This window comes from Ambystoma mexicanum, chromosome 1p, assembly GCF_040938575.1.
Source record: "Ambystoma mexicanum isolate Mex_15411 chromosome 1p, UKY_AmexF1_1, whole genome shotgun sequence".
Classification (NCBI taxonomy): Eukaryota; Metazoa; Chordata; class Amphibia; order Caudata; family Ambystomatidae; genus Ambystoma; species Ambystoma mexicanum.
Genome location: NC_090921.1, coordinates 1290214702 through 1290238907, shown reverse-complemented (window position 1 = coordinate 1290238907; position 24206 = coordinate 1290214702). Strand labels below are relative to the sequence as shown.

Genomic DNA, 24206 nt, shown 5'->3' with positions numbered 1-24206 from the left:
ACACAGGTGAGCCACTCAACAAACACGTACCTAACACTCCAACAGACTCCAACACCGAGCATGGCCATCACTCTGAAAGCAAGATACCAGAACACCAAACGGAACAAATGCACACACAAAGGTGAATTCCAGACACACCCAGCAGGGACAAAAACACAAACCACAACACCACAACACAGAATGGCAAAACCGCACCACAGTACCACCACCAGTGTGCCCAAGGACAGAAAATCCAAACCACACGCAAAAATGCAGGTTTGTTGGCCAGACAAACGTGCAACCAGCAACACACAAAACAACTTTCAAGACAGCGGTAAAATCGGTGCCACAACTCAACACTTGGATGTACCAAGAACCAACAGCATACGCTGGGGATAACGCACAGTATTGCCGGCCAAAATGCTGACATTTTGTTTCCACAATATTGTCAAAGGCAAACCTCCACAAAATGGCAACTAGGATCCAATCCTACAGTTATGTTACGAACTACTAAAAGTTTTACGCGAATACTGGGAGCAGTATTCACTTCATGCCACAGCATTAACAACACTCAGCATCCAGCAAGCATGAAACAGCCTTTTTACCCCTCGGGCCAGTAAAACTCAAGCCTTTGACCACAAGCACTAACTTGCCCACCGAGGGCAATCAAACTATTACACCTTTGACCCATACACTAACCTGCCCATGAGGCACAGATTCTAAGGCACTCTAGCATGACCGCACACTCACACACAGATGCATGTCATCACCCTGACTGCAACAGGGTTCTGTGGCTCACTAGCATGACTATACCGTCACACACAGGCGTACGCCATCACACTCACTGTGGTACACACCCATCAAGCAAGACACAGTGTTCTAAATGCACTAACCTCGCTGTGCACATACTCACACAGACATACTTCATCGCACTAACTAAAATACACACCATCAGATAATACAAATGATCTCAACATGTCTGCACTGCAAATACAATGGTGCAGATCAATTAAAACTACGGCGCAATGAGAGCGCTTTCCATTGAGTATTCCAAATTTCCTCAAATCTGGAATATCGCCTCCAAGTCCTTCACACGATCCGCAAATCCTCAAAACGGTTATGCTAACAACCTCGGCACATAACCTATTTAGTATACAGTTGATACATGCAAATCAACCTCACCATACAGCATCACAGTAAACCGAAACTAATTTTTATGCAAGTCCAGTCCCAAAGCAAAGCATATGCTCCAAGCTGCAGCATGAGTAAATAAAGTCCAGTCCTCCAAATCCTCAAAATATTATACTATTATTTCAACATGTTCTACTTGCTAACTAACCTACTTGCAAGAAATCATCTACCACACACACACCTGTGATAACTATAAGCTTTCATCCACAGAAACTCTGCTGGCCCACACTGCAAACATTCACCAAACCAATGTCAATATAGTTACTTTATGTTTCACACACAAACGCTGCCGGACAACACACTGCAAAATCCATGGCACAAATGTTCTAAAACGACTTCACGTTGCACTTAACATTCTTTATGAATGAAGGCCAACGTGAACTATCTTCACACCAAAAATCAGCATAGTGTCTATAAAAACTCCTTGTTTAACGGCAGCCCAGCATGCCATTGACAATGGATGACATTTAACAAGAAACAAAATGAGACTCTCTATGGCATTTCCCTTCCGTTGCAGCAAATCGATTTCTACGTCTTTCTAGAGTGGCTAAAAATCAACCATTACCTCAAAATGTCAGTAGACAGCTGCTGCTTTGTCACACTAGTCCTGTTCTGACAAAAAAAAAAATGTCCCTCGTGGCTGCACTCACAGGTCTGTTAGTGCTATATCATCCAGTGAAGGATGGGAAATCTTCCCAGTTCCGGGTTCCAATCAGAACTCAAGGCGTCATCGTGCCTACAGGGTTGTTGGGGAGGAGTGGGGGGGCGAGGGGGTACGCTCCGGGTCACCGGGCAGTCCCCATACTCGGTCGGGAACACCCGACACAGTCAGTGTGGGCGGCGATCACGACGCAGATCAAGGAGTGGGGATCACCCCACTCGCTCCAGGTCACTGGAGCTTCCCACGTGGCTGGGGGCACCCAGCGTACGATAGCCCCGGCTCTGGGGGCACCCAGGCCGGGGTCGCCACTACAGCCATGATCACATGGCCAGACAGCAGTGGAGGTCGGCGTTGCCCAGCAGGGGCGCCGGCCTCGTGGAGGGCCCTGTCCCTGGGCCTACACCACACGGTGGTGCGCTAGACAGGCACACAGGAGGAACGACACCGGAGCCAGTTTGGGTGTGACTACCGAGCCGAAAGCGGCTCGTAGCTTTTATTAGATTGGTCATGTGGCCACTGCCACGTGACCCATTACATCAACATGGGAGCAACCATGCTCCCAGGAGGGGTGCCATGCAACAAGGGTGCAATACAGTGCCTTCCTCTATGCCCTTCCTGCTTACAGTGCAAAGGTTTGGAACGCAATCCTTTGATGGTCCACCTGGTTGCCAGCCTCTGCACTTCAGCATGGTGATGTCATTGGAAGCTGTTTTGGTGTGGAGGGCAACAGAGATCCCCCTTTACACACAGCACCAACAGTGTTTCCCACGCCTGCGCCCCTGCTCTGAACTTGATTGAGACTTGCAGCAGGGCAGCCCTCTCTTTTCCTCACACGCAGTGCAGAAACGTCCTTGGGTCCCAAACGTCTCCATTTTGCGCATTGCCAGCACAATCACTGGAACGGCAGCACAGATTCTTCCTCGCACAGATTCTTCCTCAAATCCCAAACTACGCAGGGATCAAGGGTGCGGCTGACCACGGGCCAACCCCGACTCTGGAACGAAAACTCATATGGAGAATTACATAGTCATTCTTCCCAAGGCAGAGACAGGTACTTGCTCTTCTAATAGTTTGTGGACTGTCTACTCCGCTTTACTAACCCTGGGTGGTGGGACAACATCACTGGGGCGGTGGGACCTCTCCTTATTCCTTCAAAAACCCATGCTGCTTCTGCGTTCACCCCCCCCGCAGCACCTTACTTGTCTCTTCCTTTTCCTAGTCCATCTCTTCAACCGCTCTTTAATCTCCTTCCCTTCTGGGGCCTGGATCAGGGCTAGCTTGTTGCCATTTGTTATGATAGTCCTTCAGGCAGCACAGATAAGGCAGAACATATTACTTTATTAGTTACTTCAATTAGGCACATAAGATGTGTTACTCCCCGCTGTTCTGGCCGGGCCTCAAGAAGAAGAGCCTTGGGTCAATCAGGCTGAGGAAGCCAAACCGTAAAACCTCAGAACTCCACTCTCTAGCCAGGGTTCTTCCTGTACCTAGGCCTCCTCAACTCGAGGAAACTTTCTTATGATACACCCCTCTGCTGGTAAGAGATAATAGCCAGAGGAGTAAATCACACCAAAGAGCGGGGAACACGTGCACCGCTTACACCAAGCTCTAAAAGAAATAACTGGTTAACTGGATGGCCGAACAAGTAAAGAGGGTTCCCAAAATTCCCCAGTATACCTTAATCGGAATGAGTTGGAACCCAGAGTATAGACCTAGGCAAGACAGAGGACACTCATTAAACCCCTTAATTCTATTAGTGTTTATAGAACAAATCAGGGTAAGGAGGAAGCAGGGCTTACCACAGCAGGGTTATTTGAGCAGCAAAGTAATTGAGGTAACCAAAGTTAGGAAACAACGGCGTGGATAAAATAACAAACAGTAAGTTAGTATAGGAAACTAACCCAAGCGGCACAACAGTGGTCGCACTAGTGCTAAGTTGGTGCACTAACCTGCAGAGCGTTCAAATATGCACTGTTATCAGAATTGGTGACTGGAATGTGCCCACTTGTAGTCAGAAAGGAAGGTATGGAGTTAATGAAGGCTGACAAATTCTCAAGAAGAGTTGGCGTAGGTTTGGTGTGTTGTCTTCAATATTTATACAGAGTATAATGTATCCAAGGTTAACTATAACCCTAATAAAGAAGATGGTAATGCTAGTAATCACGTGTTCGCCCCAAATGGATTCTCACCTTTATGCCGTCCGTGTCGGATGTTAGTAGACACCAGGAAGACCAGAACTCTGAGCGGAATGGAATCAACTTAAATTCTGGGACGGCAGCGGTAAGCAGAGATGCAGCTCACATGGGAAGTCCTTAGGACAGAGTCCAACAGGTAATCCAAAAGTGCTAAAGGAGAAACCGTAGGCAGTCCGTAAGACTAATCCGAGTCGGCAACAGGAGGATCCACAATGTTAAGAGGTGAGCGGTAAGATGTCCGTAAAATGGTCTGGGTCAGTTCAGGAATCAATAATGCCGAAGTAGTTTAGAGTAACGCTACAATAAGAAGCATTGTTGTAACCGCGAGCACAACTTTTATGCCTTGTATCTGGGGCGGAGTCTATGAGCCCGCGTCACTGACTGGCGAAATCAGCTGATCCATCAGGTGACGCTGCACACGCTCACGACGCAGTGAATTGGAACCAGGCGCCACGCCCCCAGATGTAATGCTGTTTATTACAGCTGAGCAAGCACAAATCGAACAGAACAGTGGACCAGAACTGATTGAGAGCTGACATCTGGCCATGCTGCTAACATTAGTTTAATACTTTGAATACAATGGTCTCGGCATTAGAAACAGTTGCACCTCGAATGTTCATATTTTCCAATGTTACCATGCAACTCATTGGCTAAACTACATCATATCCTTGGCGCTAAGCGTATGTTAGTGGAATGTGATTGGAGCAAATGGGTCAACAGTATCCCAAAACATCACCCCCATATGTGGCACCATATTGCTTCTCGCACCTCTTTGCATTTAGTTAAATAACGTTTGTGCTGACCGCTGGGACTTTATTTTTCTGCCATTGGTCAGCACCATTGCCGAAGAAACACAAGACACCCCCCTTCTCATGGGAAGGGAGACGTTCACATGGCACCTGCCTGATCATGGCCTTCGCAGACCTTGTGCTGGATACTCTGAAGTCTGGCCACCTCCCAGAGACACAGAAACGTATGGTCTGGTTGGTCCTCTCAGGCACAATGCTTTGTGCAGTTTTCCCATTCCCATATCCACCTGCCGAAAGGCATTTGTAGCTATGGGAGTGGTTCTCTGGCTCAGGTCCACTTCCCCTCTACCCTTAAGCGCCCGTGGGATTGGCTTGCTGCCCCGTCATTACATCACCCAGTGCTGTCTCAGCCGCTTTGTTCGTGACATGCAGCCTGAGATTCGTCTCCCTCCTCCCTAATCGGTGCTGTGTTGATCATGTGCTCAGTGCAGGTTTCCAGGGTGAGGCCCAACCTGAGGGCATCCCTGCTAGTGTGTTTACCTGGGGTTTGTCCCTATCTCGTAGAAATGTACATAAGCTCCCTGGGCCGATGGCAGGCATAGTGCAACCATAGCCCTGCATTTCCCTGCAAGGCCTTTATGGTGTTATTACAGATCGTTATGTGCCCGTCTTTTTTCACTCCTTGGCGGTGCCCCATCCCCTCTTCCTTATTCCCATAGGTGGTGGGTATGGCTCTCTATATAACACCTATAATAGTGGCTGGCATTATATTTTGTATTGGGCATCTTTGATAAACTAAGCATAAGAGACGTTACTTGCCTAGAATGGCATTTGTATGCAGCTAGTCTAGCCATTTCATATTGTGGTATACCATTTTTGTTTTGGGCATCTTTGATAAAGCAAGCATGAAGTGCTATTATGTTTCTAAACTAGCATTTTGGTGCAGCCAGTGTAGCCACATCTTACTGTGGCATGACATTATTTATGGGAAATCTTTGATTAAGCAATCATGATAAGTGTTCATGTGGCAAGGCTGGCATTTTGATGCAGCTAGTTTTGACATGTTTTCATACTGTAAGACTAAAGAAAGGAGAGACCCACTGTAAACCCTTGTATCAGGGGTCAGAACTACATCAACAAAAAGGGTACTCGAGGGGTCAAAAAGACTATCATATAATACTTAAACAATATCTCTGCTACATAATCGTACTATACACAACTATGCAAGCACAATGAGTGGTCTGCTCGAAGTTCTATGGTTAACAGCTGGCTTTTTATTATACAAAAAAAGGAACATTTCACCAACTAGTGTAAACAAATAGCTTTCTTAATCACTTTAGTACTCCAGTATAACAAATGTATGAGAACATTAACAGTACATATGTTTTTTTACTGGGGCATGGAATTTACTTCCATATTTTGGCGGAACAAGTGTGGACATGTTTTCTCATAGTATCGTTACTGGCATTATGCGCAAAACAAACACGAATATGTGCTTATATTGGAATACCAGCATGGAAATTAATGGGCGCAGCCAGCATGAAAATATATATATTTTTTTATGGCATATATTGCGGGCAAAGGCATCATGAAAATGGGTTGGCGAAATGCTCCTCTGCACTGTTTGCAACTTGCATCGATTGGATTTTGTTTGAGTTCCTCTACAAAACCAATTGCAAAAAAAGTTTGGCATTTTACCCAATTTTGCAATCAAAAGTGAGCTGTAAAATGCAGCATTTTGAAAAAAATGCTCTGGGGGAGAGGAATCCCCCAACACTTTTTTTTCTTTTCAGGCACCCTCGCTACACACACTGGCATATATGGGGAAAATATTTATGCCCCTCCAATTAAACAATTCGCCAGCTGCAACTCAGAGGTACAGCCAGAAACTGTAAACAGTTCTATGAGGGCAAAGTGAGATTCCTCAACCATTGCTAGAGGACCAAGGGAGCAGTTGTCTCCTTTTGCCGTGTACCCGGTGCCTTTATGTGATATTTCATCTATTAAACTATCATTTGAAAATGGGTCTCTTCTGTTAAACTGATTTTGTGACTGGCTATTACTTAAAGCTGCGTTGGAGGTGATGTCTCTTCTGCTAAATACCAACCCCAACTACACATTATTTCAAGTTCTGCTGGGAGTGATGTCTGCTTGAATTAAAAGAATGTAGTCTCTTGCTGTTAAACATGAAACATGACTTAATTTTTAGAATGTATTTCAACTTGATGAAAACATTTATTGCATTACACCTACTTTTCTTTTTTTTTTTAATTTTTTTTTTTTAACCAGCATGGTAAAATATGTGTATACTCAGCCCTACAGACGAGGGGTGTATCGGCCAATACTCCCTAAAAAATTTAATTCGGAGTGAAAATACTGCGAACAAAAAAATAGAAAACCCGCTATCGGGAACCTGTATATCTTAATGCACATGAATAACATTTCCGTTTTCCAAACTTTATTTTACTCCCTTGAAATCTAGGCTAGCTGATGCCGGTAGAGAAGCCTGGTTCTTTGTGACAGATTAACTCCAAGGCATGAATTAGATTTCAAAAAGATTGGCTCAGTTTGCTAATTAAAATGTTTTTGATTAGCAAGCAAGCCCATTTGATTAGCAATGCTATACTAATACGTTTAATGTCACCAGAAGTTATTTGTACCCAAAACATAAAAGGAGCAACAATACAGCATGTTTGTGTACCGCTGAAGTAAGACATTAGTAAGATGAGTCAGGGCTTGAAACGTCTTTAAAATTCCACTTGACCTGCGGTTCGGGTAACTTAGTTTACTTATCCAAACTAAGAGAAAGGCACTCGACCCTTGGCAATGGTTGACAAACAAATTGAAATGTGCTTTCACTAAAATGGTGCATGTCGCTAGAAACCCTATTTGTTTGGCACAATGCTGCCACCCAGAGGCTACTCATGCACAGTGAAATGTGTATTTGACATTTACTGCAAACAAAGTAAATGTTAACTAAAAGTGTCAAATATTCCCTGCAAATGGTACTTGCCCTTCATTAAATGTACTCTACTATGCGAGTGGGTGCGTAGACTTTGCAAGCCCTTGATGAGTATGTAAAAAGTAAAGGGTTAGCTCCATGAATGGACACACATGGATATGATTATAAAAGACTCTGTCTGGCCAAATCTCCTGCAGGTGCTAATATATAATGCAATCCTAAAGCAAAGCGAGCTTGGGAGGCCTACTACAGTGTACTGTATTGCAGTGAATCTGTAGATGTACATACTGGATCAAACTATTGATCACTACTTTGCAGAAACATCTAGTTAGTTATTGTGTATTCATTATGTAAAAGGAAAGAAAGTAAAAACATAAGCACAGTGGATTGCATAGCCGGAAGAGAACTGGGCAAACTAGGTGGGAAAGATTCTAGTTTGCAGCCATCTCACTTTCAGGGTAGCTGGTAAAAAGCAGCAGAGTGAAAAGATAAAATGTAAAGGAGTTTGGGGGGTGGGAGTGTCAGCTCATGGGTGGAGCATCAGTTTCACATATGTATGCAACCAGCAGGTTACAGAACTAGGTTTGCCATCAAAAGCATTTGGCCATATGATCTTGTGCATTTTCAAACGTTTTCATGCGTCAATATGATGCATCTCCTCCCAACAAAATTAAATATAGTGAACACTGAGATTTAGATGCACTAACCTTTAATGTAAAGCACAGAGACAATTAAGGGTTTTACAGTAGCAATACCGTAATTATGCATTGTGCAACAACTTACATTTTTAGGAATGGAATTGCATGACTTTAAAAATAAAACACTTACTGATCTTTGTCAGACAGGATATAGTTACCTTAATAAAATTATCCCGATTTACTTCTGGTTTGCAATCATTTGAAAAGAACAAAATCTTGCCTAGCACTTCCACACTGGCCTTTGACACTTTAAGAGTGGAGCAGATGAGTACTGCTGCACTCTGTCCATTAGCCCCTTTAAACATGCGCTGAACAGAGAAAAGAGGATGGGGAGAGCCTTGAGGTTAAGAGAGGAATTCACTGTGAGATATGTTTTCATTGAACAGGGAAACTTAAATAGCTAGCTTTGCTACACAAGTGTCAATCTAAATGGCAAACCTACATAATTGCATTGGAAATTGCTATGCGACACTGCTTATTTTGTCTTGAACTCAGAAGACAGTCAATCTCCAGTTTCAAAGAAAGACATGTTTAGTGGTCGGAGTGACGTCCTTGCGACATAATGTGAACGTGATGACGTCATCTACGTGAATAAATAGCGCCCGCCATGTTTAAACGCCTGATCCACGTGGAACAATGTTTGGACGTCTCCTTGAGGTCTGGACTAACATATGCAGATACTATGATCACAAGGTAATGTTAATTGTTTTATCTGCATCCTTTACACTCAATTAACAACTGTTATAGTATATGGCTATTCATTTAGTTTTGCAGATAAATACCAAATAGACATTTTGAAGCAACTACATACAGAGAAACCTGGAGAATCTGTTCAAGTTTATGGTGATTCTATATAACAAATCTGACTATTCAGAGAAAATGAATCCACCCAACATTGGGCTATTGACGCACGTTTTTGTTGGGTTTCTTTTTTTATTTTTAGCTCAAAAGAATATTTTTAAATGTTTGTAGAACCTCCTGATGATCCACACCAATCATTGTGGTGAAACACGTGTAGAAGCCTCTGATACAAAGAGATTTGTGATATAACAAAATGAGATCAGAACCTTGAACGTTTTTAGAAATCACTGCTACAAAGAGATTTGTGGTACAGCAACAAATCAATGAGATCAGAAATTTAAGAGGATTTTGATTTGGAAATTAAAACTTCAATAAAAATACCAATTAACTCTTTGGAAAGTAGTAAGGATCTTATTTCATTATTGAACATTAAAAATGAGTACCAATATAAATAATTGTCGGGTGCAACAACCAACCCATATAATCTCCAGAATCAATTTGAGTATTGGGCAGACACAATATTTTCGGTTGTGAACCAGCAACGATATCTATACATTTATCGCCGTAAAATGTATGTATGTCTGCAATCCCAATCGGCTCTAATCTCAAAGAGGGTTTATGATAGATGGGCGAGAGATTTTTTGCAGGCTCCATCACTTAATACCCAAATATGGCTAATTATCACATTAATCACTTGATCTTCAGCCACTGACCTACGACAGAGTGCTTATTACTATCCATGCCTCAGTCAAGGACCCTTAAAAATTGTCAGTCAGATGGTCAAATTAACTATCCGAACATTGAGGGCTATGTTTTATTCGGCATGGGTTATATAGAGAGCAGAATCCGCTTTCTCTTTTTCTTCTGCTGATATAGTCATTGAAGAAAAAAAATGGCTATATCCTTTTGTGTGTTAGATCCAGTGGGCCCCTGGGACACAGAGAGAAGTTTGATCAACCTCACAACCCATGTGGGCTTGCACAAATTGACCACATGCATCAAATTGTGCTATGAAAGGACTTAGGTTATGTATCTCTTTATGCTATGATGTTACTAGTGGAAAAGCCTGTTTACATGGGCTAATATGAGTAAAGGAGGACATTTTCAAAGTGTAAATACTTATGGAGTCCAAGTTTAAAATGTACATTAAGAATATTATTGATATGATTCAAAATATTACAATGAATAATTGCATAATAGAAGTACATTGAAAAAACAGTTATTGAGTAATTTTGTTAGTGAAATAGTGCCTATTCGAATAAGTGTCTGTTGATATATATTTTCTTAGTGTGCCTTTTCTGCAGCTAATTGTATGTTATTGTTGAAATACACATTTTGTTCGCCTGGAAGATGAATATGAGGTCTTATTGTTGTATGTGTAAGGCAACACCTCCCTCTAGCGGTGATAACAGGTGAAGCGGGCAGGACGGCTTCAGACAAATATACATCTGGCCTTTTATTATATAGTATGTTACGGATGGCACAGACATCACTCAGTCTTAAACATTTCAAGAGTTTTTTTTTTTTTGCATGGCCTTGGTCCGTCCTAATCTCTCACTCATCTGATGACCGTCCTCCCAAACTCAGGGGCTGGGGCGGAGGAGGAATAACCTGTGCTTAGTGCTACAGAGTGTTGACCCGTTACTGTCTAATCACTATTGTACTACAGGTTGATCTCTAAATTCCTGCTACCTAATCTCCCTCATGGACTTCCTACCTCCCCCTACTCTAACCAAAGCTACATGGTCTATTGGAGACTGGGGTAGTGCCTTACACTTGTTTGAGTCAGGCTATCCTTGCACATCCACTCTCACCTCTCCCTCTCTTCTCTGATCTCTCCCAGGTAACTCCTCCGTCCTTTCGAAGGTCACCTCTGTTTCATTCGTCCAGAACGTGCACCCATCCTTTAATGTTACTTCTCCTCCCACTCACTGCTCTTATACGCTGCTACTTCTCACTTTCTCTACGCAACTACTCCCTTCATCCCATGACTATTCTCCTCCTCATCAATATTCCCCTCCACTACCACTCCCCTCCCCCACTACTAATCTACTCCTCCCACTACTACTCAAACACACTCCTTTCACTCTATGCAATTCGCATTACCTTCAATCCTTATACTAACCTCTACTCACTCGCCACACAAACACTCCCGTTTCCACTCCTGAGCGAATACTTCACCTCCTCCCTCCTGCTGGTCTCTTGGTCGTCCTCCTCCACCTCTGGCCTCACTTGTAAAACCCACACTTCCTGCTTTCGACGCTCTGCTTCCATCTACCTTCCCCTGTGTGGATAGGTTCCTTTTCCCTGTCCAATTTAGCCCTGTCCTCCCCACCCGGGGTGTATATGTGCAAGGGAAAATCTTGAAAAGGGAGCTAAGCCCCATCGACTTCCTCTGTGCGTGCACACCGCATACTGCAACAGGTAGCCCGGTAAGTCCAAAGTTCATGGCCTTGTTGCAGGGCCCGCTTTGTGGAGTCTCTAGGTATGTTTTCCTCCTTTCATTTCCTGGTGGTATAGGGGCCTTTTCTCGTACTCGGCAAGCTGTCCCGGTCAGCATGGTGCTCTGCGATGTCCTTGGTCCTTCCCCATAACAGGGTGGTTGAGTGGTGCGGCTGAAGTTCTCTCCGTTGTATAGAGCGCCGCAGTCTCGGTGTGTGTTTTGGTTGTGTGGCTTTCCCTCGTTCTGTCTCGCGACTGCCATCTTTGGTGTTGGTTTCATGTGCGTCTCTCTCTCTGTCTCTGCAGCTGTCTGGTAACCATTCGGTTATTTCCTCTGAGGCGGCAGATCTGCAACTATAAAAGAAAGATTGACTGGTTTCTGAGACCGGAGGTAAGGCTAGAGATGAGGGTCTTCAAGTAAACCTACTGTCACAAGGGGTTGGGGCAGAAGATTGGGCTCGAAGATTGGGCCCTCTCGGCTTTCATAGTCCACCTCTGGAATAGAACTTGTTCTGGATGTGCCCCCCCCTCTTGACAAAACTATGGTACTGGTCTTGTCACGGGTGAGATTGTGCCATAATTAAACTGGATTTCAAAAAGCCATTTATGGCATAGGTCAGATCTGGCTTTATAGTCTGTAGGAAATGTTCTTGTTAATACGACCACTACCTGTGTTTTGGTCTTGTGCATTTGATTTATTTGTAATGACAATTTTATGAAGAATATTGGATACATTTTTATGGAACTCACTAAGTTTTATTGTGTTATTGTTGTGGTGTGTTACATAGGAGTGTTTTAATATGTTGGATCATGTTTTTTAATGTTGTATGGGCATCTAGCCCGAAACAATGTTCCTACTACTAATGGGCTGGGTTCCTCTGCAGAAGAAACTGCAAACCCAGGCGTATTTATGAAAATGTTTGGTGGTCCATGGTCCAGTTACTGAACAACATTTCTTTGTCTGGCCGAGCAGTTGAATTCAGAGGTTGAGCAAGACTGAGGCAGACGCTACTATGAGCTCTGAGTCACAAGATTGTTTAAGGACCGCTCCATATCAAAATACACTGAGCTCCACCATGATTGTGCATTTGTGGAGGTCAAAAGACAAGTTTTACTTTTAATTACCATGCCAGAGTCTTCATCCCGCACAAAGTTGTCCCGTTTCTTAAGAAGTGCTCTGGGTGGCTTATATTATTTTATTCTTTATAGAACAGTATTGTATGAATTAGAGTAGTACTAAGCCAAGCCCATACATGAACAGAATTGTTTTAGGAAATGAGTTGAGGTGCATTCTGAAAAGCTGTGACAAATCTATTGACACTCTTGTGATATGGTGTTTCCCAAATACATCAACTGATCACTGAAGGAAGACCCATTCACCTTTGGGTAGAGGTAGACCACTATTGCTGTTTTTCATCCCTGCTCCACATTAGGGTATTGTCGTGTTCCTGCTGGGTGTCTCTCTTCACATAGTCCTACTCTGGGAATGTTGCATAGCATGTGGGCAGCATCTGTTAGACCGGAAGGAGTTTCCTTTTTTTTTTGTCTTTCCTGAGCACCGAGATGCAGTCATCCTGTGGCTACACTGCCCTGATCATGGCATTTCTTTCCCTAAGGCTGAAGAAGGATGCACCATTTTTCTCTGGCTGGGCATGGGACCACTAGACTCACTATCTCTTGAACACCCTCCAATATTTAGCTTTATTGTATGTAGATTTTGTGATGGCTCAGAAATGTGAGGCAGCCAACTTTGTGACGATTTCTCAAAAGATTCCATTTTATTAAATTAAATGGTTGGATAAAAGCCTCACTATCCCTACCCTGACGAGTGTTTCCCTGCCAAAAATAAACTAAAGGACACACTTCAATAAAGGATATCTGTCCCTCACAGTTATACATACACAACTCAATAAAGTGATATATGGCAGTTCAAAGGCAACAAAAATATAGTAATTTAATGTGTAATATGGCAAAAGTCTCTCATAATCTGGGTGAATTCCCCTTCTCCAGATTGAAGCAGGATTCTGCTCCACAGTTCCAAAAGAAACCATGAAATCCTGGTTTGTTACAAAGTTCCAACACAGTTCTTTGTGACTCCAACTTGACAACAGAACGTTCCAACACTCCAGTGATTCAACAAATAAAATAATAGGTTCTTTCTCTTCCTTGAGTAAGATTAAGAGTTATCCTCTTCACATAAAGAATAGTTCCTTAGTTCGTCAATAGCAACAATAATTCTTTGTCATGATGGTTTGCCACAAATTATAATTTCTGAAGAAATATAACTCATCTACAGCAGTTTTATACAGTTATTTATTCAGCAACACAAGCAACATAATGTGTCTGTCAGCACCACTTTATAGCACTTCGTCAACCTGTACCTGGTTTACTCCCATGCAAGGTCTACTACTTCAAAGGTTTGCCATTCGGGTATACAGTGATTCACAAACAGCAAGTGCTCCTGTGGTTAGGTTCAACTTATAACTGCTCTACAACAGCTTCACAGTGTTCATTGTTTTGCAACATCAAACCATTAGCAACTCTTCAGGGAAAACAAGATTCACATTGGGCTCTCTCCTCTGTAAATCATGCTCCTCTCCTTCTGAATAACCTTTTTTCCAGAAGGGCAGCCTTCTTGCCACTCTTTTCCCCACTGCATAAGTAACCAAATAATGACAACGATAGGATCTTATCCTGCCTTTTCCTTTGCTTTGGCAATGTGAGCTTTATACCAGCTTTTGTTCTGTGCTTCCCAAAATATGGGCAACAAGCTTCACAACCGTTGGTCCTTTCATTATTCCCCTTCTGCCTTTGGCAATATCTGTTGGATTTGAATTGCCTTGGTTTTGGTTTCTCTTGACTTGGGCAATGGTTGTATGTATTAGCTTTTAAAAATATTGCCCCATCTGGTGGCTGGGTTCTCAACAAACTCACACGCTTAAAGTTAGTCCTTTGGTTTCAACAAATACCGCTTTTGCTGCTTTCTGATAGTTCACTATTCAAAATTACTTTTAGTATCATTTCCACTCATACACAAGTGTTTGCTACTTTGTAAACGCCTGGCTTGAGCACACAAGCAGTGTCAGAACTATCTGTGTCCAATCCACTTGCTGCTCCTAGGTGTTCTGCTTCAGTGGCTCCTCGCGACCCGGCCGCTGTCGCCACACGCCACTTGTAAAAGGAGCTTCCTTTGCTCCGGAGGTTCTCTGGTGCTCGCCAGCCACTGGGGACAGCCTCTTGGGGAGGAAAGCTTCCATCCATTTCGCTTCCTTCTGTGCAGCCTCTGCATTTAAGAATTCTGAAGGTATATACCCTCTCAGGACTAGCTACAGTTTTCTGCCTGACAGTAGTCCCTGCATCTTCTCCCTCCTCCAGTTCCTGCATCGGTTGCATACACAAACCACACTGCTCTTCCTGCTCGATAAGGGCCTGCAACTTAGCGGCCCTTTTAAGTCTCCCAATCTCCCTCAGGAGTGGGTCATTTCTATTAACAACCTGACCGCTCCTGCAACATTGTTCCTCTTTAGCCTTCATCTTCGTCCCAGTACTTTTGGGAATTATGGGACTTTATCGCTAATGGCAGTTTTTCTGGCTTGATTCATTCTTAAACTCATTTCTGCTCCCCATAATAGTCTTTAAAGAAATATCATAGGGATCAGTCACCAGACTGTAAAGAGGAGTACAATTGTTTAGTGGTAAAATCGTTATTTCCTTTCACTGTACTTTTGGGTCGTTGGGGACGTTTTTAGCTTTAAATCTGCAGGGTTTTGGAAGCATTTTTATTTCTCCCAATGCCTAGGAATCTGTGATTCTTTTTACCCACATTTCGATGTTTAATTTGTGGAATACAAAGAATGTTACGATAACAAGCCATTACAGATTTTGGTATGAACTAGATGTCTTCTTTAGATGAATACTGCGTCCCACCCCACGGAATCCTCTCATTCACCTAGGCCCTTTCTTCTCCCAGGTAATTCTCCCACAGAACAAATCTTCTGCCTTTCCCTGGCCACCTGGGAGGAGACTTTAGGCAGCGGTTTAGTGACAAGTCCGTAAGATTCATCACAGTATCCTGTCGCCAAAACTACTTCAGGTCAGAAAACGTTAGCATATTTGGTTATTCACTTTTCACAAGGTAATTGCTGTACCACCATCACAGAATCATATTCACACAGGTCTAGTTTTATTCAGAGGGGAGCCTTGATCTTGCTAGCCTAAGATTGATGGACCAACTTTTTCCACGTAGTTTCCCTACTGCATATCTGCCTTTGAGCTCAAATGTACACTCGCTGTACTCCAGCACATGCGTTTTCTGTCATGAGCCGCAAGCATTGTGTAGACAAATACAATTGTCACCAAAATGTTTTTTGTAAACAGCTTGCGGTCAGAATGTGCAGTATGCCCCAGAGTCTGCCATCAGGGATGCTTTTATGCCCTTTAGTTTTTCAACACAAAGTTTTTTTACTTCTCATTTTGTGGCATGTGCTGGAGATCTTAAGAACCCAGTTTTGTTGATTCTGCAATGTCATCAAAGTCTGTCCTGATGTCCACTACTACATTTATTGTGGCCTTGGAGTTGGAAACTTTAGCAAAGTGCATTTATTTCTTGTATGCAGCACAGTCTTTTCCTCTGGCAGGACCATCGTGGCTGTCTGCCCATTGAGATTTCTATCCATATCTGATAGATTGGCAGGCATTTCTGCCCTTGCTGCGACCTAATGTTCTGGGCTCTTTGGGTGACAACACTTCTTCTTTGGGTCTGCAGTGCACTTTGGGGTTAGAAACCACTTCGTGGGATTTGGTACTTGCACCATCAACTTGCCTTTTGTCGACCTTTCAACACTTTTAGCTATGGCTATTGTTTCTTCTTTTTTTAATTTTAACTCTTTATCTAAGTAGACAGATTGGACAAACGTCACACACACCATTGTTCACATATGATGGCAATTACCGCATTGGATTACATTGCATATCCACATTCTGCGCACAGGTCATTTCTTATGTATTCCTAGATTGTACATTTCTCAAATATTCATGGAATGGGTCCCATATATACGTTTGCTCTCTGAGCCATTCCTCACATGATGGTACCACTTTCGATTTGCATTTTAACAAAATAAATGTTTTCCTAATCATGCAGCATATATTAAACAATCTATGGATTTTGATGGAAACTTTCCCAATATCGGCCTACAAGTATTTAAGAGGTTGGAGCGTAGGAGGTATCCCAACCATAACATGCAACACTTGAGCTACTTCCTGTCAAATCTGTGCTACCTTGGGACAGTTCCAAAACATGTGAATCGAGTCAGCCCTCCCCCATCCACATTTATTTCATACATTTATCTACTGCATTTGGAAAGAAACGTAACACACTAGCAGGTGTATAATGTAAACAGTTGAAAACCTTAAATTGAATTAAACATAATCGTGCATTGAGCGCAACATCCTTTGTTAAAAGACAATATCTATGCCTTTTAGTCTCATCTATAATATCCAGATCTCTATCCCACATAAGCTTTGCTGTATTCCGTACCATCTGAGGGGCCTGCACGGCTGTATACAATCTCGACACCTGACCCCTCACTGTGTCCCTCAGCGCTATCACATCTATACATACACATGCCTTGGGTTTCTGGGGAACGATGGCCATCTCCTGCACACCGCTGCCCTTATTCGGAAATATTGTAATAATTTAACAAGGTTCATCCCCAATTTTGCTGTGAATTCCTCTTGCGTAACGAATCTTCCCACTGGAAATGGGTCACCCAACATCATTGCTTTGCTCGTGTCCCAGGATGGCTGTATATCAGGGTCATACATAGGCGGTAGGTCTTTACAGCTCTAAAGGCTAATCTTGTTATAAGGAATTGTTTTTTCCAAGCGTTTAAACTCTCAGGCCCATGCATTAACTGTCGTGCGCATCGGGTCAAAAGTACAAGTCTGTCTACCGATCATCCAGAATGATTGCTCTAAGGTCTGTCAGGGTTGCACCATATCTTTCCAATGTTCGATGCACTGGGCCGGGGTCAGGTACATACCAGTGTTCTGCGTATTGTGCTTGGGCAGCCAGATAATTTCAAACTCTGGAGCCGCCTGGGCCCCTTGTTTATAGGGTTCAGCCAGTCCCTCCCAGTTCACAGTTCATACAGGGTGCACTGCTTCCCCATACAAATTGTACTGCCATAGAACACAGCTTTACAAAGAACCCTCTCCCCGGCCAAATCAGTATAGATGCAAAATAGTATAGACGTTTGGGCACTACTACCATTTTCAGTAGGGATAATGTACCATATAGGGAAATCGGGAATCTAGCCCATAGCTCTAATTGAACTGCCAAAGTGTTGAGATCTGCCTCGTGATTATCTTCATACAGTGTTCGCTGTGTACGGGACACCGTCACGCCTAGATATTTAAAACTAGTTGGGGCCCATCTAAGTCCCTTGAGGTCAGCCGGTATAGTGGTACCATTAGTTAGTGGGAACAATTTGGATTTGGTGGTATTAACCTTATATCCGGAGTAATGTGTAAATCTAGCCACTTCTCCATAATCGGCCCTAGGTTTCCATTAGGGTTACGTGTATACAACAATGTATCATCTGCATACAGGGAGATAATCTGTGGGGGACCTGCTCTGTGTGCGTGACGTTCCCTCATCAGTCAGGCCAGTGGCTTTATCGTAAGTGCAAACAACAATGGGGAAAATGGGAAGCCCTGTCGGGTTCCACGTGCCAATGTAAATGTCTGAGATAAAGCCCTGTTTGTTCGGACCCTGGCTGTCTGATTTGTATAGAACAGTCTCACAAACCCGACAAAATGATTCCCTATGCAGGTACCCCAAAAAGATAATTCCAGGATACAGAGTCAAAAGCCTTTGTAGGTCTTTTCAGCATCGAGTGACGCTGCTACCGCTTGGGCCTGTGGGTTAACATGTGATATTATACCAAAAAGGCGCTGTAGATTAAGGGCTGTGGAACGTGTGTGGAATAAAGCCCAACTGGTCCAGTTGTACAAGGGAACTCATGTACGGAAGGAGCCTATTCCCCAACACTAGCATGCATCTTGGCATCAGTATTAATGAATGACACTGGCCGGTTGAAAGTGACTTCACCAGGTCTACCTGGTTTCAGTAATACTGATATAACTGCCTCAGTGAGCGTGGGTGGAAGCTGCCCAGCGACCAATGACTCTTCCCAGACCCTAAGTAGTCATCGCATCAGGGTCTCGGTATAGGTCTTATACTTCAATACCCAGTGCATCGGGCCCGGGAGCTTTTTCGTAGGATAGCGGGGCAATGACTTCCGCTATTTCTTCGACGATGAGAGGAGCATCAAATGCCTCACGGACCTCTGTGGGAAGACCCGGGAGGGCAATCCCTTCCAAGTATAATTCTACTTCTTCCTCTGTACAGGTGTCTGCATTTGCGTACAGTGTCTCATATAATTGTAGAAACTCATTATTAATTGCCTCGGTGTATGTCAAAAATCCACCCGCTGCCCCTTCAATTCCGGTGATAGGCCCCCCTCTCGCCCCTAACCACTCCCACCAAGAAAAACCCAGGTTGATCTTCCTCCCCGTATCGGTGTGCCTGAGCCGTATAGTTTATCTCCCGATTTGCTAAATTGCATAATTTTAACAAGACCTTTTTTTTTTTAAAAAAACCTTTATTTAGTTCAGTGCAAGACATACATCCTCAGAAACATACACACATCTGTACATCACTGACAGTATTGAGCATATTTGTATATACATTTTCAAGCATCCTTAAGGTCAGCATATATTTTTGTTATCTTTCAGTCACAGACCTTTATTGTGTCGGTCTCTGTTTTCGTAAGTATTTTCGGAAAGGCTCCCAGATGTATATAGGTCTACAACTTGGTGTTACCAGGGAAACATAGCCCTCCTCCCTCTCATTTGCATAAGTCATTTCTTTAATCCACATTTTTAAAAAAAATATATTTTTATTGGCATTTCTTTAAACATTAACTTCGGGACTCAACATTGTCCCCCCCCCCCCCCCCCTTCCCTCCCAACCGGTGTTAGCGTCCTTGCAGATCCTTTGTGTCCCTTGTACGCTACAGATCTAACTAGTAAACATGTCCAGGATGCAGATGTTGTGTGGGCACCACTGTATCATATAGTCACCTTGAAGGAATTCTATAACCTCTCCCCAGTCTGTAGCAAATCTTTGTCTGTCCCCTTGGAGATTATATGTGATTCTCTCCATTGCTACATAGGTCCATATCCTGTGAAGCCATTCTTGTGGGGGGGGACTTTTTTTTTCCAATTCTGGGCTATTTCCAGGCACGCTGCTATTAGGAGCCCCATAAAGTTCTGCTTTTGCGTTTTGGAGAGAGTCTTATCTCCGGGGGCCCACATGCCACACATCCAGATCTCATCTGCTAGATTCGCCGTTCCCTCGAACATTTCCTGCATTTGCATTTTCACTTCCGCCCAAAAGGGTTGTAGTTCTCCACAGTCCCACCCGATGTGTCTCCATGTGCCTGTGGTGACGCACCCCCTCCAGCAGTTCCCTTGAGCTGTGGGGAACATTTTGTGAAGTCTTTCTGGGGTATAGTGCCATTGCACCATCACTTTGGTCCATGCTTCCCTTGCCCGGGTCCACTTGGGGATTATTTGCCACAGAAATATCCACTGCTTCCTCGTGATTTGTTTCCCCAATGTGGTTTCCCATTTTTTTCCATGTATAGCCATGTAATATTTTCTTCTTGTGCGTTTATAAATTTGTAGAGGGTTGATACAAACTTCTTTTCTCCAGTTTGGGTCAGTATGTATGACTCGAATGGGGTGAGATCCCTTGTCATGGCCTTCGTTATTCTTGGGGTTGTGAGCCAGTGGTGGATCTGTTCATACTGGTATCTGTCTTTCTCCGTAAGGCCCAGCAAACCCCGACATTCCGTGAAGGATCTGATCCGTTGGCCCACAAACATGTCTCCCACTTTTGAGCAGTCAGTGTCTCTCCATTTCTGGAATGACCCTTTCGCCATCCCTGGGGGGTGGGGGGTGGGGGGGAGTCCGAGTTGTCGAGCAGTGGTATGAAAGGGGCCGGGTCTATCGTTAGGGTTTCTCTCTTGGTGGCCCTATCCAGATTTGCATGGTAGAGCTCATGACTTCGCTGATCTTTATGTTTTGGTGCCTGTGCTCAGGTCTCTTACACAGGAGGTGACGCAGGTTTGATCTTGTGACAGCTCTATCCTGTGCCTCCCACCATTTTTCTGAAGTGTCCGTGATCCATTTGTTGATTACCCATAGTTGGGCCACCTCGCAGTACTTCCTGAAATGGGGGAGCGCCATTCCTCCATCTGATTTGTGAGCTGTGAGCGCCTGTTGTGAAATTCTTGGTGTTTTGTTTTGCCATAAGTATTTGGTGATGATTTTGGTGAGTGACTTGAAGAAAGATGTCGGAGGAGGGGGCGTGGCTAACCGCCATGTGAAGAGGACGTTCGCTCCTTGCGCTCCGCTTGATGCGACCATCATAAGCTGCTTTTAACTACTTTTTTCGGGGGCTCCGAACCCCACGAACCGCCTCATCGAGGGCCGACATCCTGCTGCACCTGCGGGTCGATTCCTGTGGCCCTGGAGGACCGGTCTCGCCCTATAGACCGTGCGACACGATCCCGCGGACCAGGGCCAAGATGGCGGCTCCCGAGCCCTGCAAGATGCGGCGGCCCGCACTCTAAAGCCGCTCGCGCCGTAACACTCAGCTGAGGGCCGAGGACACACGAACGCCCAGCTGGACTGACGAGGGGGGCCTGTGGGGCACCCGTGAAGCTTGGAGCGCGAACGACGGTGCCAACGGGACGACCAGCCTGGAACGTCCCGGACGAGGGCGCTGCCAGCCACAGAACCGGGAGCCAGGGTCTCGGAGGCCCTTCGAGGTGAGCGGGGGGGACTAACGCAACCGACACATACAGGCGTGCCCGGCCTGGTAACCCGAAGAAGCGGCCCCGGCGCACACTATCCGTCCCCCCTGTGCCTACGGAGCCGCCCACAGCATACAGCGATCCGCCATCGCGGCCCACCCGATACGGCTTCCTCGGCCACTCCATCGCGGCTCACCCCGGCCACCTCGGTAACAGCGAAGCCCGGAGGCTCAGTCGACATGTCTACCAAAGGAGCAAGGGCTAAGCAACGTCAGACCACCATCGACACGTTCACGGCGGCGGGGCCCACAGCGCCAGATAACATGAGCGAGACTCTTGCTGCAGACCTACCCGACCCCTTGGGGCCTTCAGCGGAACCTAGTAACACACAGATCCTTGAAGCTATCAAACTTTCCCAGGCAGCCGTGGAGCATAAAATAGACGCTGTCGCCATAGACTTGAACCTCCTGCGCCAAGACGTCCGATCCCTGGCCGGCAGAACAGAGGTGCTGGAGGCCCAGGTCCGCGAGAACACGGAAGCTAAGACAGTGCTCCTCAAAGATGTCGATGCACTTCAACAAAAAGTTAAAAACCTAGAAGACAGGGTCGAGGAGGCAGAGGGGCGCGCACGCCGCAACAACATTCGCCTCCTGGGGCTCCCGGAGGGCATCGAGGGATCGGACCCCACGAACTTCGTAGAGAATCTCCTGATACAGGAGATTGGAGCAGAAAAACTCTCTCAGGGCTTTGTAATCGAAAGGGCTCACCGATCCCTCACATCGAAACCCCCTCCTGGCAGCCCACCCAGACCCGTGATCGCAAAAGTACTTAACTACAGAGACCGGGAAACCATCCTCACCTTCTCGCGGTCAGGCGGCCAGATCTGCAGGGGTTCAGCCAAGATATCCATCTACCCTGACTATACATTTCAGGTTCAAATGAAGAGGGCACAGTTCATACACACCAAAGCAAGACTGAAGGCTGCAGGCCTACGCTACATGCTCCTCTACCCCTCCAGATTGAAGGTGATACGAAACAACAGAACTCACCTCTTCGATACTCCGGCAGAGGCCCGAGACTGGATGGACAGGGAGCAGATCCCAGAGGTCGAAGTCAGGAAACGACAACCCCGCTGAGCCCCGTCTCTCAGGGCCCCGGTGCCTTTCGGAGGCCCCACCATGGAACGGCCACTTATGCCGCAGCTGACCGGATTTCATAACACGAGGCGCCCGGACGAACACTCTCCTACCCCTGGAAGTTCTTTCTTGTTAAGGGTACTCATTACCCGCCCGTAGGGCACCATGCGACCGTCCTTCGGTCTAAAGGAGCGGAAACGGGTCTGTCATAGTGAGGAGCTCCTCACTCGACCTGGTTTATGTTGGGGAAGTTCACAGTTACGGGGGGGAGGGATAGGGGAAGTTGGCACAGTTGTTAAGTGCCCGAATCAGGGACAACCAAGACCACCAACATCCATTTCAGCCAGCACGGACGAGGCACCTACCCTCCGCTGGATAGGCTGGCAGTCACTGAAGCAGAAGTTCAGGGGTGCAAGTAACCCGGCTGAGACCCGCATGCACGAATCTCCAGGAAACCACGAGACCCCCACGATCCTCCGGCCACTGGTGGTGCTCCCGGGGGCGTTGGACATAGCCACCAGAATCCCAAATCTCACATGGCCGATTCGTTGAAAATCCTGACGTGGAACGTCAGAGGCATGAACAGCTTCGTGAAACAACGGCGCATACTCTCCTATATTAAAAGAAGCAAAACCAAAATAGCCCTGCTACAAGAAACACACCTTACATCGGACAAACTGAAAGCATTGGCAAAGGCCTGGCGTGGTACCCTGGTAGGTTCCTCCTACTCCTCCTACGCCAGGGGTGTCCTGATCTGGGTGGACCCCTCTGTCCCCTTCCGGTTGGTCGGCTCCAAAGCAGACAATGAGGGCAGGATGGCAATTGCATGTGGCACCATTGAAGGGAGAGAGGTTTGTCTAGTCAGCACTTATGCACCCAACCATGATGCAACCACCTTCTTCCACTCCCTGTATCCACGCCTCGGCCCTTACAGGGACCAAACCATGATATGGGGGGGCGACCATAACTGCACCTTAGACCCCCTGAGAGACAGGTCGGACGATAAACATACACGCCCTTCCCCGCCTGCCAAAATTCTGTCAAGGTTGATACAGCAGTTACAACTCCGAGACTTGTGGAGAGAACAGCACCCAGATGCACGTGTGTTCTCCTTTTACTCCCCTCCTCACGCAGTCCACACTAGGATAGACTACCTTTTCGTGAGCCTAGAACAACAGGCAACGTTCGGCGGTGCTCAGTACCAGCCCAGAGTACTGTCCGATCATTCCCCACTAGTAGCCACCTGGGAGATCTACCCGCCTAGACCCCCGGTCCCCACCTGGAAACTTAGGGCTGAAGCTCTCCTAGACATAGCCCTTCGCGAACACATTGCTGATAGGACTGAAGACTACTGGGAAAGGAACCTCAACAGTGTTAAACACATAGGCACCGCCTGGGAGGCATACAAGGTGGTCCTGAGAGGGGAGATGATTGCAACCATGGGCGGAGCACTGAGGTCGATTACTTCCTCCTTAGAACATGCAGAGAATGAGTTGGGGGAGCTCGAA

General features: G+C 45.4%; 1 protein-coding gene across 7 annotated transcripts in view; it reads left to right on the top strand.

Moving 5' to 3' along the window:
* POLD1 (DNA polymerase delta 1, catalytic subunit) overlaps positions 1 to 24206 on the top strand; it is a 1263933-nt gene that overhangs the window by 50832 nt on the left and 1188895 nt on the right. For 2 of the 7 annotated variants that reach the window (XM_069605354.1, XM_069605364.1), the window contains one exon: positions 11985 to 12069. The exons of the other annotated variants lie outside the window; for them this stretch is intronic. The gene's annotated coding sequence lies outside the window, so the exon portion shown is untranslated. The remainder of the gene's footprint in view (positions 1 to 11984; positions 12070 to 24206) is intronic. 7 annotated transcript variants of the gene reach the window in all.